This window comes from Diuraphis noxia, unplaced genomic scaffold, assembly GCF_037042655.1.
Source record: "Diuraphis noxia isolate RWA-SAM2 unplaced genomic scaffold, SU_Dnox_SAM2 contig0003, whole genome shotgun sequence".
NCBI classification, from domain to species: Eukaryota; Metazoa; Arthropoda; class Insecta; order Hemiptera; family Aphididae; genus Diuraphis; species Diuraphis noxia.
The window spans coordinates 62024048-62044032 of NW_028301713.1; the positions used below are offsets into that span (position 1 = coordinate 62024048).

The 19985-nt window shown below is 29.5% G+C and overlaps 1 protein-coding gene across 1 annotated transcript in view; it reads right to left on the reverse strand.

Moving 5' to 3' along the window:
- tinc (transmembrane protein tincar) overlaps nt 1–15932 on the reverse strand; it is a 72481-nt gene extending 56549 nt beyond the window's left edge. The window contains exon 1 of the mRNA XM_015519263.2: nt 15684–15932. The gene's annotated coding sequence lies outside the window, so the exon portion shown is untranslated. The remainder of the gene's footprint in view (nt 1–15683) is intronic.
- Nucleotides 15933–19985: the final 4053 nt, after the last annotated feature.

Here is a 19985-nt window from a genome sequence, read left to right on the forward strand (position 1 = left end):
AATAATAAATATTTTATACCAAGTACTTTACGGTGTATGTATGATGAGCCACAGACAATTCGCGCTCACACTTAGTATAATACAATACCACAAATATTAATAGATTCGATTTATTATAACTTTGCACCCCCAAAAATGGGACAAGTTTTTATAGAAGGGCTTCCGTATTATATATATTGTATAAACCCTCTTCGCGATAATCATTACTTGTTGTGTTAGTGTGAGTGTGTGTCATGTGTGCAATGCGGACCAGAAAAAAAGTTACAAATAACTTATGGTACAACTACTAAAAAGGCATTAATATACAACGAAGATAGGGTGCGACTCACTATATATGCGCATATTATGTTCCCTGGAGTATAATTTATAAAACGTTTCAAGTCGTTTAGTTTTTAAAGTATTTATTCCACTTATAATCAATTATAACGAAACAGAAACATACTTTTGTTACAATTTGCAGTATCGTTTTATCAATTCGGTAACACTAGGTAGTAAAGTAGTAACCACAATTGCCCAATGTAATGGTTCGATATTATCGTAAGAGTATTTCAATTTTATACTTTTTTTTTTAAATATTAAATTAAAAAAAATAATAATAATAATTCGGCGTTATTATACTATTATTTAATTATAACAAGATCGAAGAAGAAACTAAAATAATAATAATCCTATAATAAAAGTAATTAATTTATAACATCGTGGTACCTATAAATGTACAATTTATTAATATAGCTTTAGAGGCCTTTACAGTTGAACGTTATTTGTACCTAATACCTATTAGTTTATTAAATGATTGTATTATTTGTATCTTAACTATTTACAATAATATTATATTCTAATCTAGTGTGTACAAAATATTTTAGTTTTTCAGCAAACTAATATAAACATACGAAACTAAACTATATTATAAGGATATAAATAAAATACTCATTAATCTTGTATTTATGTCTAAAAGTCTAATACATTACGAGCTTTCACATTAAGTATAATATTAGGTAATTCATTATTATATAAAACAAGCAATCCTGTAAAGAATACTTTTAAAAAGTATTGTGTAAATACTGAAATACATTTTTTTTTAAGTATTTAAGATACTGCTCAAATACTTTAAAAAAGTATTTGGAATACTTTTCAAATACTTTTGGTTTTTAAAGTAGGTTTCTAATGATTTATCGTAATATAGACACAGTAAGTTTATAATAATTTTTATTTTATTTATTATTTATTGAATAAATGTTTGTTACATTTTAAGAACATAATGTTTTCAAAATATTCATCGGTCATACTGCTTCTCTTTTTGGTCATGGCTGCTCCACCCGCACTAAATACCCGCTCCACTGAAGCACTGCTTGGCGGCGGAGTATTGAATTTAATGAAAAAATAATAAATAAAATGTTCTAAATAAAAAACCAAAGTATTCAATACAATCAAGTACCTAATACAAAAATACTTTAAAAAGTATTTAAAATACCATTCAAAATACTTCATGCTGAAAGTATTTAAAAAGTTATTCAATTCTTAAAAAAGTATTTGAATACTTTTACTCAAATACTTTACAGGACTGAAAACAAGAAATAATAATGCTTAATATTTTTTTTAAATTAGTTTTGGTAGACTTTATATTTCATTTTTCTGTGATTTTAGTATGTTAATTTAATATTTTATAGTTATTTATAGTAAATATTTACTGGGTATTTGGATTATAGTTGGATTGTTATTGATTAGTAAAATTTATATTTTCAATGCAGGGATATCTTGAAAATATCTCAAATTATAGTTTGGTGTTAAGTTACAGACAGGAACTGTATAAAGGGGGAAATGTGTGCAGCATTTTTTAATAATATGGCCTATATACATTTGAAACAAAACACTGTAACATTGAATATGAAACTTTTAATTTAATAATATTAACCTTCGACAGTCTTCGGAAACATTAAACACGCATTTTATATTTTTATTTTACACTTTAAAACTTATACTATAAGTATAACTTTAATTGCCAATTATTGGGAATAGTGTATACAATTATATTGAAAAATGCATTTTAAAAAATAACACAAATTAAAAAAAGGAATTAGATTTATGAAAAAATAATACGTATATGTATATCATTTTTTTAAAATCCTTTACACTTTTTAGTAATATTTTTTAAAAGAAATACAATAGAAATATTTTGATTGAACTCGTTAAGATGGCGTGGTACTTACAGACAGACGCGTAATCGGATTACAGAAATATGTTTTAAAAAGTTTTTACCACGAAAGTAACTATTGTATAACCAGTCAAGCGAAGACCGATAAAACTATTTAAAAAACCATCAAATTCTTGTTAAATACATCATTAACTTTAAAAGATAAACAAAACTTGGAGTTTTAAAATTGTTCAGACATTCAATAAAACAAATTTAAAATTAATAATTCACAAACAATAATTTGAAACTCTGGTACATGGAGGAATTTTATGAAAACATTTCAGGGTTAGGTCAAAATTATCATTTTGAGGTTTAAAATACATGATACACTTGTTTGAGATTTAAATAACAATGAGCTTTACGATTACGATACAATTTACTGATGAAAGAGTATGATTTTGGTGTGTCATTATCCATAGTTATACGAGATCTTGCTGCAGCAGCGAATGACGCAATATGTTGAGGCACTTAATTCGTACATTACACTCAGATAAAGATAATAATTGTTCTACGACGTTAAAAGTTCATAAATAATTTATTCAACTATAATAGATACTATTAAGATTATTATTAGAAATAATAAGATTACATGGTTCGACTAAAGTGGCAGTGTATGCAATGACGAGATAAAAACCGTTTGTTTGTATAAATACGTTTAGTTCATAGCAGACCATAGTGGCTTAGCCACAATACAACGAAATATAATCCTCAGTGATCTACTCCACTTGTCACCTATACCGGCTATACCATACAACAGAGTGAATTCCACGTTTTTTTTTTTTTTTTTATAGTATCATTAAATTAAATTAATATTTTATACAAATCATAAACTAACAAATTCATAATTATTTACTTAACTATAGAATATTTTAGTAATTTTAAACAAAAGATGGGTAAAAACAAAAGTAATACAATCAGTTTTCAGATACATAAAAATTATAATAAACGTTTAGGAATAATTTATGATTTATTCATTGGCTAATGAAAACAACGTTATAAATATAATGTATAAATAATATGTTAATAAACATGATATGCTTTATCTCCAGCAATTTAATTAAATATTTCCACGGACGCGTTAAACGTTATTACAAAATTAAAATTATAGTTAGGTACTCCGCTCTTTCAGCTGATGAAAATTAATTCAAAACACGTTACGTTTGACCTTCTAACCACATCTATTTCCACCCTCGTCAAATGAAATGGGGTAGTGCTAATAGAGAGACACACAATGAACAAATGAGTCATAGGAAGCGTATATATATCGATGACGTTGATTCCATAATTTTTATTTTTCTTTTCCTTTTTTATTCTGTAAACACTTTTTCTCCCTCTAAATTTGTTTAAAAGTATCAAGTGTAGCACCTTTTCTAAAGGTAATGTTCTTGAGCTGGTACTTTAAAGAGGTCATTTTTGGATTTTCGAAACGATACTTGAAATAAAAGCGGTTAAAAGAGAAAAAACGTACGATTTCACGATTTCACGATTTCACGATTTTATAATATTTATAAATAATTAGCCATTTTTGAGCTATTTATAGACATGTTAATTTTGAGAGTTTTTTTTGTAATTCGGTTAGGTTTTCGGTTTATTATTCGTAAAAACTTGAAATTTGGGTTGTTTACTTATATTATCCTTACCTAGACATGGTAAAACTTTCAAAACATTTGAGTGACTTCTAAGCCGCTTTTTCTTTTATTTTATATTTTTTTTTTCATTTTTTATATTTTCTAATTATAAATTATAATTATAATTATATAAATCACCTACTTATATAAATCGTACTTAAGCTGTTCTTATAACGCTTTGTTTATCACTATAGAATCAAATAAAATTAAATAAAAAAGATACCCTCGTCCGCTCAGAATCGTTTTTTATCGAATGCAATCATTGCATTCAAATCGAGTCAGTAAAATCACACTATCCTGTCCGAGGACCAAAGGGATGATGGACAAATATCCACCTCCGAAATGCTGACCTACTTTTTTTAAATACTAGTATTTTTTTACCACAAAGTCAAAATCAAAAAAATAAATAAATTCAATGCATTTCACAAACATAAAAGATTCACAAATTATCATTATTTTTGCACCATGGTCGACAACCGACACTATAATATTGAATGAAAGTTACAATTTATTATAATATATGTCTTAAAATAAATGTACAATTAAGTTTATGGACACGTTCAATAATATAAACCAGGAATACAATAATAACACCTAACTGATGACTAATCATCCGCTGTCAATTGTTTATTGATAGAAAAATAATAATTCCTCACAATTAATATTGACCATAAAAAAAGGTAACCAGTAAAATTAATAATGCCATAATATAAAATAATTATTCATTTTTGGTTAACTTTAAAAAAAAAAAGTTAGTATCTAATATAAATGAAAAAGATACAAATGCCAGTAACAAAAAAATACGTATACTAAAATTAATAAATTTAAAAGCTATAGATGATAGTAACGTTAGAAGACCATGTTCATTGTATATATTTTCATATTTTATTTCATACATTATTGAATCAAAATATTGTAATAGAATATCGTTTAATGATCAAACAGTAGAGTTACAATTAAATATTGAAAATTATACTAATTTAATTAGTTAACTTTAAATTAATATTTCCTTATGATAATCATATCATAAATAATTATCAAATTAAAAATGTTATCTCCTTAGGCTTAAACAATATACCTATGTTATTTAAAAATACCATTTTATTTTAATGAAACTATAAGTTGTGTACCATAGTAGTCCCAGTACTGATATCAAAGCATATTATTATATTATTTATTAGTTATAACTCATAACAAATATGAAATCACATTTACAGAAAGCTGAAAAATTGGTTATGTCGCTGCACTATTTCAAATAACTGTATTAAGTAAATAGCAATATTATGATTACGAATATTTAACTAAACATTATTTCATATTTGTATCATTAAAATAACTACTGAAATATTATAACCTCGTATATAGCTAACTATGTTATTAGTTTAAGAAAAAAACTGGTTTCATTATATTATTCCTTTAAATCAATGGGGTAAAACGAGATGAATCATGAAAAGTCTTAAAAGCATATTATTATAATATAATAGTGGGACACCCTCATTTGGAAAAATACATGATTCACTCTGAAATTGTATGTATAATATAAAATAAACATGTATATATCGTAGTGATGAGTTTTACGTGGTAATTTTAGAAATCAAAAAAATTTTCTTCTAATAATTTGTAAAACTAGGTACAACCTTTAAACACAACAAATTATAAAATTTATAGTTATTTTTATATCAATATTACTTTCTTCGTATTATTATTTTATCTCGTTATTTCATATTGTTAATTGTATTATTTATAACCGTTGTTCCCTAATACAAGTTTGATTTTTGGGACAGTATCATAGAAATACTTAATATATTGAAAATGTATTTTCAATGTAGGTATATATACTTTGTATTTTTTAATATTTTGATTGAAAATTGTTCAATACATAAACATAAACAATAATTAGCGTTTAAAAGATGTATACCTTAAGGTTAGACTAAATTAGTATGTTAACACACAAATAGGTATGTGTAAATAAAATAAATGTACAGTTAATTTCCAAGTAGGTATAATTAATACTAAATTGATTTTAGTTGATATGAGTAGAATATTCTAGTGATATTTTAGTGATTTAACATTGAACATGCTCATTCAAATACTACTCAAAATACTTACCATTCTAATTATTTAATGTATTGCCAATATACAGGGTGTCCCAAAGAGATCTGACATTCTGACAAATGAAATAACTTTTGTTCTAATCAATATTTTTTAAAAATTTCTTTTAAATATAATCCATAGACACTTGCGCTACATTTTTAGAGTATATTTTTTGTTTTTTATTTTTTAACACTGAAAATAAAAAACTTAAAAATTGATAAAATTTTTTTTCGAAATATTCAATATAACCAATTTGTAAATCTGATTTTTAGAAAAATTTATATGGTAAAAACACTTATTTAAATCGAATGGCTGATTTTTTACAATTTTTTTAAATTAATATTTTCGTTAATATTTTTGTTGCCGAAGTTATAAACGATCAATAAAAAAAAAAAGTTATTTAATTTGTCAGATCTCTGTAGAACACCCTGTATGTATGTAACATTTGAAAATCACTTTACAAAAGGAAAACTCCCTAACAGAATGTCCATGTTGGTTTAGAGTTTTATTCTTAGACCAGGGGCCAGACAAGAAAAGTTTTGAATGTTTATGTTGTATTACCATAACATTAATATTATACTAAGTTTAACACGTTTTGAGGTCATAACTCATAATAATTACAATATAATGAAGAAGTAGATATAACTGTAATGCATATTTAATTGTGCGATTATCAGTACTTAAGGTTAATACTGATGATAAAGTAATGTGCTTCAAGATTAGGACAAATTTTGTGCCACGCTTAAAACGTCGTGTACATTGTAGCTGTTTAATCAACTGTAATAGCTAGGTGTCAGGCGATTTCAATAACAATCGCAAGAGAATCTTATAGTATTTAATTAGTTACACTGCCATAATAAAATAAATAGAAATATATGATAACGCATAAAACACATGTAATAGCATAATAATTATGCTGAATATAATTATTTTATTCAGGAACCCAGATTAATACTATATTTTATACTGTCAATTAATGCTCTAATACAGGTGGGTGGTGCATTGCAGTCTCCAAGTGACATGGTTTAGACATATATGGTATTTAATTTGCAAAATATAGTATTCTATCTAGTTTAAAAGGTCCTTGAGATGTATCAATACAATAAATTAGCTGGAGATCCTTGATTTAAAATACTAAAAATACACAAAAAATAAATTATGTACAGTGTTAGTGTTAAGTAGGTATTCTAAGAGGTTGTATTTGATTAAACTCTCTGTTCGATATCGTATACAAATTTTTATCCAACATTAACTATAATATGCTTCAGCAGACAAGTATATGTGTACGCGAAGTCCACATTATTATAATGGCAGTAAATCGTAACAAAATGTTTCCGAATTTCGAGTCATGGCACCGGAAAGGGGACACCATCACATAATCTTGAGTGTCTAAAAATAAACGCAATTACGGTGCTCTTGATTGACGGTGCGCGCGTTGCATTATATGTATATATAAACATAATATATATTTCTTAACTAAGTGGATATTTTTTGGACAAAAAAAAAAGAATAGTATAATATCTACAATAATAACATACGCTATACGATGTGCGCCCGAGAGGTTAAAATATAAGTAGGTAGCAGACGTGCAGCGCCGCGCGTTTAGATATTTTCAGATTTCCGTCGTCGTCATCGGTATAGTCGCATTTGCTGCTCTTCACTGCCGTGCACACAAAAGGCTGAGCGCGCGGTGATTATTTTCCCGTCACTCTGCTCCCCACTTTACCATGCTACAGCTGCAGGCACGTGCTAACCAAAATCGATAAAAAAAATATATTTTACGCAGTCGAAATATTATGAAGTCCGACAAACGCGTATACCTATGTCCTATACTGATTATCCGTCAAGGGCATCGGCATACATTTATTCAAGGGGAGGGGGTATAGTTATTCATTGAACTTACTTATCTATACTATTTTAATATTATGGTTAAATTGTTTAGACCTACCTACTTTCAATATTTCATATTAATAAGCTATCAGAAGACGTCTCAATTAATTTTAAATTCTTTTGGTTCGTTCGTTCGTTACCTATAAGTGGCTATAACTATATAAACGTATATATTCCATTATACTGAATTAAATTAGAACAATAATTATTAATAAACTTATTTAAAACTTAAATAATTAATAAATTAATACTTTCATTAATCATAAATAAATTTGACACAAACTAAAAAAAAGACATATTGTAGTTTCCTATTTCGCAAAGTATTTTTATAAAAATCAAAAATCAAAAAGTACATGCATGAGTTGTATACTATATATAATATATTTATGTCAAAACTCGTAATATTATTGAAAATTATAAAGAAAAAAAGTCCGAGATAGGGGCAAATGCACCTACTTGCATCCCTTCGGATGCGCTTGTCTATCATGGTATTCACACATCTCATCACCGGCGCACTATCGTGTATAGGCACCTATTAACTTATATTATGACAAGGGCTGTAGGCGTGACTATGTTACGAATAAATAGAGGTACTGCACGCACACGCATCAATAATATAATAATATATAAAATACTTAACTAGCCACGACTTGAACATGGTACGCGTGTGCGACTAGAGTGCACACAATGGACGCAATCAAGTAAACAATACTACCTATACGCACGACAATCACAATAATAATACTTCTTTCCGTATAACCGTGGCGTCGCGACTCGCGATCGGTCACAATATATATAAATAATCTTATAAGTACTCTGCTCTGACATTACTCCGCATCCCCTCAGCCCACGTGTTATAGCTGGTGTACATTGTAGCCTGGAAGTACCGTCGCACAACAAGTCCATTCTTCCGTGCATCGTCGAGTATAGTAATACGATGCAATATTACAATATGTTTAATTTCACGCGGTATTGTTCCAAAAGGATGCGACAATACACTATAAAAATCTCATATGCGTAAGTATTATATAATGTATATAAACGCGTGTGTTTGTATGCACTATATAACGCGATGACGTGGGTCGATGTTATGATGTACCGGTGGCGAGTGGAGGTAAGCATTAAGACGTATTCTGAATATAATATGCAGTTATTGCATAACAACATGCTACAGGATGACACGTTTAACTGCAGGTAATACTAATTTTCTAAATAAATATTTGTATTTAGACGAAACAATAATGTCTTCGAAGAAAAAATAATATTTTTGTAAAAACTTCAAATTTTTTCTGTACAATTTCTTCAACACATATGTTGGTACATCGGAATTTTGAATATAGTATTCTACGTATTTCTAATTACACAATTATAAAATAAGTTGTAAACTCTTAAACGAATTTAAAAATGAATAATACCAATAGTATGATGAAGTATAAAAAAAAATTAAACTATATTTTGTGAAAATGAAGAGATAAATTTATTTAAATTTTCAAATTACTTATAATTTTTTTTTTTTTTTTTAATTATCCCGCGGCAACTAAGGCCATTGGGAAGGGGGTAGTACTGTAGATTTTTTTTATGGAACTGTAGGTTGGTTTTACACGTGGGTGAGAGTTTTGGCAGAATTTCTATTGGGGCACCCGTAGATTTCTGTCATGCCCCGGAGTGGGGGATGGTGGCACTTGTTCTCCGGACACCGTGACTTGCCCGGAGAAAAATGCCGCCCGATGGTCGAGGATCGAACCCGGTGCGGCTGAGCCACAGCCGACGCGGTAGACCACTTGGCCACCTCATTCCCCACTTATCAATTATCAAACATTCAAAAACACAGTTCTTAAAAAATATCATCACCGACAGGAATTATACTATTACGAAAGTTGTTCAAAGTATAAACTATCGTTTATCCTATGTTATAGTACGTATTTCTTATTTTTTCATTTCTACATGTCTACTATAATGTCTAATCTTCTCATTTAATACGTTAACAATCTAATTTCACGGACCTATAGATATATACGCTTAATGTATAGGTACATATACAGTAATATATGAACTGCTATGATACAGCCAATAGTGCTGGACAATCTACCGAGACTATAGGCGTATCATATAGTAAGTACAAACGATATAAACTCGATCAAGGAAAATAAATTGTGCTACCTTGACGTCCGGTCGTAAATTTTCACCAGCCGTGTCACAATGAGATTCTCAATGATGCTGAGCTTTTTATTTTGTACACGATATATTATGTGTAACATACTTCCGCCCATTTTTTCGATTTCGTGGTTTTGTAATTTGCCACAATATGCACCTCTTGTGCGATTTATTAGTATCGAATCAATTTCAATAAAATTGCACTAATGCTGCCGTTTATTATTGTAATGAAATTTCGTTAATTTTGTATAGTATCACATTCCCTGATGTCAGATGTTCTAAAAAATGTCGTAATAGTGCTCGTAGTATAAACCTGTAAGCCTGTTGTCACGTTAAATCATTCATAAATTATATCATCACAGCAATTTGATTAAGTACTTGATCACGACAATACTTTAACTTTCAATAATGAATTTAATGTTTATGCTCCTAAGTTTTAATTTTTTTTTCGAAAGATACTTATGTACTGATGAATCAATGGTCAAATCAATTAAAAAGTTCATGTACCTACGTTGACTTATATTCAATTAATCACATAATCACCACGCTCAGAATCCTATATAATCAAACATCTATTGTGCAACGAATCGCGATTATTATATTAAAGTGAATTTTAGTTTGTATCTTATATTATCTGTTATTATTTGATAAAGGATATTTAATGTTAAGATTAAGTTCACGTAGAGTCATCAAAATAACATTATTAACTACATTTAGTGTAGGCGACACCGAGACGTAGGCATTAGAAAAGAAAAAAGAACGGTAGGTTTTACGAAAGAATAAAAAAAAAATGAAAATGATAACAACCCGATTAAAATCGTTTAGGGGTGGGGAGAGGGTCAGAGTATACAACATTATACGTGGAACATTGTTGTCATGTAATAAACACTAAACGACATATTATTACGCTAATAAAGTAATTATCTACCGTATATCTATAATGTTAGAATGGAATCGGTGTGGTTTAAAAAGGACACGCGCCAGAGCTTATTCGATTAAAGAAGAAAAAAAATGTTAATACGCGTATACACCTAAGATATACAACGAGGCCTATAACTATATGATAAAATATATTATAATACATGATATATCTATACCAAACCGAATTTGATACTGTAGTGTAAAACCGGAAGACCATGATATATAGGTACACAACACTCGCGTGCCTAGTCAATACACATAAACAAAAACTACACCTGGCCAGCCAGTAACCAGGTATATACTCGTAGATCCTGGCCCGCGCGTATATTATATAAGTAATAACGTAAACGGGTGGCTTCGTAAAATTGTAGGAACCGGTTTCACACTGTGTGCACACAAGAAATATTATTTATATATATATAATTATTATTTTATACATGTACCTATTGTAATATATAATAAACAAGAGTGTATATTCTTTTATAACACCTGGCGGCACCGCGATGTCGTATTATTTTCTCAGATTACGCATGTGTTTTTTTTTGAAAAATACCGTTTTTCTCGCTACAGCTGAGGGACATATGGTCTCGTTCGTCGTAGTTCTAAAACGGTCGCCAGTAGGTTGTATAATATTATACTATTGTACTATGATAGTAAGATATAGTAAATAATAGGTATATAGTAATATTATATTAGCACAAAATCTATGAGTGCGCATAATAGACTCATCAATATAATACTCAATACTCACAATAAATTAACTTAACTACTAAAAACTACCAAAACACACGTGAATTAACGGTTGACTCGGTATGACACGTTTGGTTGTTATATAAGGGGGGAAATGAGGACGCGCGGTTTTTTTGGTCCGAATTTGGAGTGTGCGACGACGTTTTTAAAAATAGTGCACGCGAGGGTCGACGACACCACGCCGCCCGTCGCCGATGGCCAGCGCCAATGAAAACAACCGACTTGCGTTACAATATAATATACTGCAATATATATTATTATAATTTTTACTATAAATATAGGTATATTTTGGCGCTGTATTATATTATAATATTACGTAGAACGCCACACGACATAAATCGTTAAAATTCGGATCAACTATTTATTTATTTTTCGCCAAACAATAATATATAAGTATTTTATATATATCGGTCGCTGGTGACCACAATGACAGCCCGTAGTTCAGCCTCCCCCGAAGTGAAATTATTCACAAATCCTAGGGGGGTCCTCAATTGTACACACACAGACAAGACACTCGAAGAACTTAGAACGTGTACCTTTTTATAAACGTATAAGATTATGTATGCCACTAATAACCATAATAATCTATGCATTTGAAAAATATTAAAGATGCAAACATTATGTTTGGAGTGGCCGTATTTTATATTATATCGTGTATCCCAATATCACTCGTTTTTATCTTCAGCTCAAAGACTAATCATAATATTATCAGAGCCTGATTTACCAAGTATATGGCCCAGGACAAAATAAAAAATTGGGCCAAATGTACATATGTATTATGTATATATATTACATAGTCAGTGTTAGTCACCGGTGGGCCTAAGACAATGTCTATTTTGTCCGTGCGTAAATATGGCCCTGAATATTATGATTGGTTTTGCCTCGTGGTACTTGTAGGATGGTCATAAGTAGATCAGTTGGATATAACACTGCTACTAGGAATAATAAAGAAGTGTTTCCAATGTTCATGAATAATTTACTGCTGATAAATTATAAAGAAAAATATGAATATATATGGTTATAAATAAATAATATGGTAATATTGTTATAAGAACTTAATTTACACTTCCTGTCTTTTTGATGAAAAATACATATTTTAAATATTTCATGAAAGGTTTTACTAAGACAAATTAAAATATTATACCTATTTCATGTAATTTCAAAAGACAATATTGTATGTTGATATATATACCATACAGACTTTTACGGATAAAACACTCGTTTTAAAACGACGTGTTACACGCACCTAGGTACTCGTATGGCTGTATACTATAATAGATTAAAACATTTTTGTCTAACGTGTTTAATAAATCATAGTAGGTATTATACTAATATCATTTTGACAAGTCTGCCGATTTGTCGAATAATCGAACATTTTTTAAAACTGTTCAAAACAAAAATACGGAAATGAAACTGTCAACTATTTAATAATAATAAAAATAAAAACCCAATACACAAAGATAAAAATCAAAATGTTTTTTTTTTTATTCCACGTTCAGTTATATAACATAACTCATAAGTAATGAAAAAACTTCGGAGTTCAAACATACGTACTTATAGGCTATAATAAAAGTAGCAAGCACCGATAGGATCTAAATTGTTCCAGTATTACTTTCATCAATAAGTTTGAAGTTTTTTCTTTCCAATTGTTATATGAGTGTGTACACTATACCAAAAAATAATTTTTTTTATTAAAACTTTTTTGGAGATCAAATTTTAAGTCTCGAAAAAAATATCATCTCACTGCATTTGCCTTTTCGTTTTTATAGCCCACTAAGATTGGTAAAATTATCCTCGGAGGGACACATAGAACAAATAAACAAAGGGTTAGAGAAGAAAAGAATTTTTGGATGTTGAAAAAAGGACTGTAATAAATGTTGTCTGCTTTAAGCCTTTAATCATTAAGTATAGTAGCTATAGCTAGTAATAAACGTCTTGACTATAACTATCTTCATGTAGAATCATAATACGGTAAGGTTAATAGATTTATTTCCTAATGAAGAATAAAAATAAAGTTAATTTCAAATATTATAGATAGTATAGGTAACTAATTCCTATAGTCAAATTTGAAATTTGAACCATATATTTTCCTCAGGATTTGCAATGTTATCTGTATTATATTATTTTATATCCATCTATTAGTCTCATGGATTTTAGTTTTAATTAAGTTCTATTATTTGAGAATGTTGTATTTTGTGAATTTGTGTAAAATGCTGTATGAATAAAGCTGAATTTTACTAAACAAATTACAAAGTAAATTAAGTTTAGGTAGCTAGGTAATAGGTATCACCAAATAATTTTGAATGAATATTAAAATAAATTATATACAACAATGGACAGTAAAAATGTACGAATAAATATTATAAGTGGCAACAGCCATACAAATAGATATCTTAGTTCATTTTAGATGGTAATATATGGAAATTGAATGACCGAGATAATTAATTTTATATATTTTTAATACATTAAGAATAAACTTTTACAGAGAACTATTAAGATTTTCAGATACGTTTTAAAACGCAATTTAAATTTCAGTAATAATTGTGCAAGATGAGCGAAAGTCATAAGATAAAGCAATGTATTATGTATCATGCGATTATATTATACAAAGATCATTCAGCTGAAAGTGAATTCAATTACAAGAATAATTTCAAAACACAACAAGTATTTTAAAAATTAATATGTATATCTCGTAGTGTAGTTAAATATTAAAATATGTACAACAAAAGAGGGATCGTTCAAAAAAGCTTATTTTTTTTTATCTATTTGAAATATTAGAATAGTTCATTCATATAGGTACATGCAGTATATATATAGAGGCGTGTATTCATTTTATGAGTGCAATTTACTGAAATATTTCAACTATAATAATTTGTTTATTCATCTGAAAGCGACTTTTCGACCAATCTTTGTTTATACATGAACATTATGCAAAATATATTAAGTATTAGAAAAGTTCACGCAGCTCATCTATAACCAAACAAAATGCATCCTTGGCCAATATAAAAGCAGCATAGTTAAGCAATACATTATGAATTTGTATAATTACAGTACTCTTATAAAAACTAAACATGGACAGTTTCGTACTAAAGAGACGTACTCCGAATGCTTTGTACAATTCATTTTAATAATTACCTACCAGACCAGATGTACTACATAGCCATCCTACTCCAACCATACGTCTCTTTAGTCTTTATACAAAGCTGCTATAATGTGAACATTAAAAGTTAAAACATTTATTATGATTTTCACGCTAATATAATATATTTATATCTGAACGGTCGATGAACATAAAATGATATAATATTTAAGCACAAAATAATACGCATCACCAAAGAACTTTTAGCGTGAGCGCATAGCAGCGTGACTAATTTCAAGATACCAAGAAATTGCTAGGTATCTGTTTATTGTAATATTACACGTCTTATAAGGTTCGCTATACTTCCCCCCAAGACACTTGTTCGTTTTCTCGTAAACGAGTATCGTAAATTCGCCAGAGCTATCATGCATATGATCGCGTGAAACAATATCGAGTATGAAACGAGTCGTAGCACACGTATCTTATTAAATTGCCATATTTTATTACTGTAACGCGGATTGTAAGCACACTGCAGTGTTAGTTATAATGGTAATTACACTGTAGGTACATGTACAAATCAACCGGAAAAAAAACTAGGCGGTTTTTCACGAGAATTATTGCAGTAGTTTAGTCGACTAGTTAAAACAAACCGAGATTTAGAGAAAACAAAACTCCAATCAATGGTTGTCCCACGAGAATGTAACATTGCGAAAAAGTTTCGTCGCAAAATGGTTTGTAGGGTTGGTGGTGAAAAGTGGAATGCTTCCTCTCTTGAACAGGTAGGTAATAATTAGCCATGCCTATTCAAAAACATTACAATATAGATTTGTAATCGCTGTCACTACTAACTATCACGATAAGATAAGTACCTACTCGAAAAATAAAATGATTTCGTAAAGTCGGGTAAGATATTGTATCTGGCATAGATATTATATCAATTAATTCATAAGCTAGTGTCATAGATAGGTAATCTCACCAAGACTTTTAATTGAAGAGAACTCGTCAGCGGCCACCCGAAACGGAGTGGGATGGTAAATTGTAGCTGATGGTACTCAATCGGAGAATGATCACTTCTACAGTTGGTATAAACCAACCGGAACCGAATATGTATCACGGTAGATCTTTCGGAACCATACTGCTCACCGGACGTAAGAAACGTAAAACGACAATATTTTATTATAAACGCGAAAAACGACGGGTGGAACCACAACGATGCCGGTACAAACGCACGACACGACTAAACATAATGCTGGATCGCTGGTCCACCGTCGGCCGTGGCGGCGGCGGAGCCCGAACGTTGAGACATCGCCACCCATTGGTTCCCACTGGCGACTGAAGTCCGCGGCTAGAGGGCGCCATTTGCCTCGCATGCCGCCGCACCCAATCCATAGATGACGAAAGGGGAAGATCGATTGATTTATCGGAAGAGGATTTTCCTATTATTTTTTCTCATGTTTCCTTACCCCAGACACTACCAGAGAGCACCGCATGTACCACCACAGCGACACGGCTGGTCTTTCATGTTTGCGATCCAATATTTTCCTATACTATATTATCCACTGGATATGAGTATAAAACAGCAAGTATGGAAAATAAACAATAATATTGTACGAATGATCTGCAGTGATGATTGTCCAAAATCAACACAATCGATGCTTGAAAAAATGAACTTAAGTTATGTAGTCAGATCAAACACCTATGAAAAACTCGTGGTTTTTAAAATCAAATAAAAACATTTTCTAATTATAAAACAATATTACTGTACCAATGTTATTATAGAAATATAAACAAATATCGAAGGTAACATAACCTAACCTGTATACGTAATACGTTTACAAAATATAACTGTCTTATAGTAATTCATTTTATAAGAATTAGTTTTTAGAATTGAGTAGTAGATAATAACATATGGGTATATTGTAAAACAATATTATGAAGTTGTAGTGTTTTTTATATTCAATCTATGACATATTGACATACCATATTAATAATATAATACTGAACAAACACCAAATTTTTTTAAAATAAAAATGAACTAAACACAATGAAAAGCACTGCTGCAGAGGTAAATCCCTAAGCTCAATATGAATAATACGAACATTTAGAGTCATCGATTTAAAAGTTCAACTTTTGTTATAACAATTTACGTTTATCCAATGTATAAAAATAAAATACTATACGAATTAATATTTTAAGTTATAAAATTCCGAAAGTAAATTAGGCTATAACTAGTATACCGCAGTAGTCCGAGACCCGAGTATGAGAAAGAAAAATGTAAAATTCCTCATCCGAGCAAAACTTAATCCGGAATTATTCCAATAATTGTTGATTTTACAGAACAATAAAATGGATTCGAAATATTATGAGACAAAATAAATAGCAAACTATCTTGATTATAATAAACATTATCATATAATACTCTAAATTGTATACCTTTATTCTATCTTGCTTGTCTTTTCGTACACTCGATGTCTATTATAAGTGTAATAATATTATCATGTATCTATGGATTTAATGATATTACACTGCAGTGTACGAGTGGATTATCGTAGAAGCTATGTGAGGTAGGTATATCACATTAATCATAAATTATGCTTAGATATCGTGATTTTAGTTTGTTTAATATACAATATAGTAATAGTATTAATTTCTGTATCTTTAATTATTTAATTTGATTTATAATAACTATAGAGTTAGGATGTTGATGACCTAAACAACACACAAAATTGCCTTAAAAAAATGCGAAAATGTCCTAAAAACTTAAAAAAATAACCTTAAAAATTATCTAAAAAACTAATTAAGTAAGTAAAAAAACGAATTTATAAATAACAATTTTTATTAGAGATATGGGTGTGATAATGGGTGTAATAGTAATTTAAAATATGAATTATAAGTAGATTAAGCATTTAAATAATTTATAAATAAATTTGAATATTAAAAATAAACATTTGCCCTAAAATCTATAATTTGAGAAAAATGCCTTACATTGTACAAAAAGTATAAAAAATTGTCCTGTGTGATGAAAAATGACTTTAAAATGTTGAAAAATGATGTAAAAAAATGCATTTATAGCTAAAAATGCAAAAAATGCAAAAAATGCAAAATAAAATTAGAATATTCTGCATCAAGGGAGCATGAAACAAATTTTTAGCTAGGATAGCATTGTATAGAATCAAAGGAAAAAAAAATGGAAAAATCCTAACTCTAATAATAATTGTGTGTATGTAATATGTAAGATAGTATACCTATTCACTGTGTTCTATTATGAATACATTTATTTGCAAAATATAAATAAAAATATTAATATTACATACATTTAAAATATAATTATGTAAGTAGGAAAAAGTACATAAATTATTACGCATTTATTAAAAACTATGTAGGTACTTACAAATTATTATCAAGGGCGACTCAATATTTCCATAAATGAAAAAAACACGGTTGGTATATATAAATCTATTATACTACTCACAGGTCACAAAGTAGGTAACTTGTTATAAATATCCAAAAATCGCAATGAGTATTATCCTATTTAACAAAATAATGGTAAATTTTGATATTCTCATAGAATAATGTATACGTATTCTTCGTTAGTTTACATTTACGTTTCCGGTCGGAAGTAGCATGTGTTCGACAACGAGGGCCCCGTTGATGTTTCATTCAAAATAACTTAGATAAAAATAGTCATGTCCTTACCCGCAATTATTTTTTTAAATTATAGCTCATTTTTATGCATTTTTATAATATTTTATATCATCTATAGCAGTAGTTCTCGACCTTTTTTGCTTCATGTCACCTTTAGCCACTAGAATCAAACACTGCGTCACACTAACATCAAAATAATAAACAATCGTAGCTGTATATTTATTACTAGATACACGTGTTTATCAGACCAAAAGATTAAATATAAATAATACAATCTAATATAAAGATACGAACTTTGAGGTATGTTATGTACATGACAGTGGTGGTATAGGTGTGTTCAATAAATACCCAGACTAAAATTATTGTAGAAAAACATTTAATGTTATCGGAAATGTTATTGCACCAAAATAAACTAGAGATAATGACCATTATTTCAGTATATAATAATAATCATTATCTCAAATCAGTCATCGACAATACGCGTTCAAAGTTGGTCGTTTTGTATAAAATCGCGATTTCACAATGGATAATATTTCGGAGCAACGCGCGTGTATTAAATTTTGTTTCAAAATTGGTAAATTGCTACGGAAAGTTTTGAATTAATAAAATTGGCTTTTGGAGATATTGCACTAAGCCGTTGTGTAACTTTTGACTGGTTTAAACGTTTTAAAGAAGGTCGTATATCCATTGAAGATGACCATCGTCCTGGGCGTCCATCAACATCAAAAACAAATGATATAATTTCTCTAGTTCGAGACAAAATTAGATCCGACCGAAGATTAACTGTCAGAGAAGTAGCTAATGAAGTTGGCATATCAATTGGTACTTGTCATTCGATTTTATCAGATGAATTGGGTATGAAAAGAGTGTCCGCAAAATTAGTGCCAAAATTGTTAACCGAGGAGCAAATGGAACATCGCATTGAAGTGTGTTTGGATCTAAAAAATCGGGTTTCAAATGACCCAAGTTTTATCAAATCAATAATTACGGGCGATGAAACATGGGTGTATGGATATGATCCTGAAACCAAGGTCCAATCATCGCAATGGAAGACCGCAAATTCACCTCGTCCAAAAAAATGTCGTCAGGTCCGGTCAAACATCAAAGCAATGCTCATAGTTTTTTTTGATTTTTTTGGTTTAGTTCATTATGAGTTTGCACCTACAGGTCAGACAATAAATCAAGTGTTCTATAAACAAGTATTAGAAAGATTAAGAGACAAAGTGCGCCGTAAAAGACCAGAAGCGTGGAAATCAAAGTCGTGGTTTTTGCACCACGACAATGCACCGGCGCATTCTGCACTTTCCGTACGTGAATTTTTGACATCTAAAAATATACCAGTGGTACCTCATCCACCATATTCACCCGACTTAGCTCCCTGTGATTTTTTTTTGTTTCCGAGACTGAAAAGTACCCTCAAAGGCCACAGATTTGAAGACGTTAATGAAACTATTCATAACGCGACACAAGAGCTAAAGGCTATACCTTTAGAGGAAATTCAAAGGTGTTTCAAAAAGTGGCAAGACCGTTGGGAGCATTGTATTGATGCTAAAGGACACTATTTTGAAGGTGATCCATTTAAATAATTTGTAAGTTTGAAATACAATTTTTAATAATTTTAGTCTGGGTATTT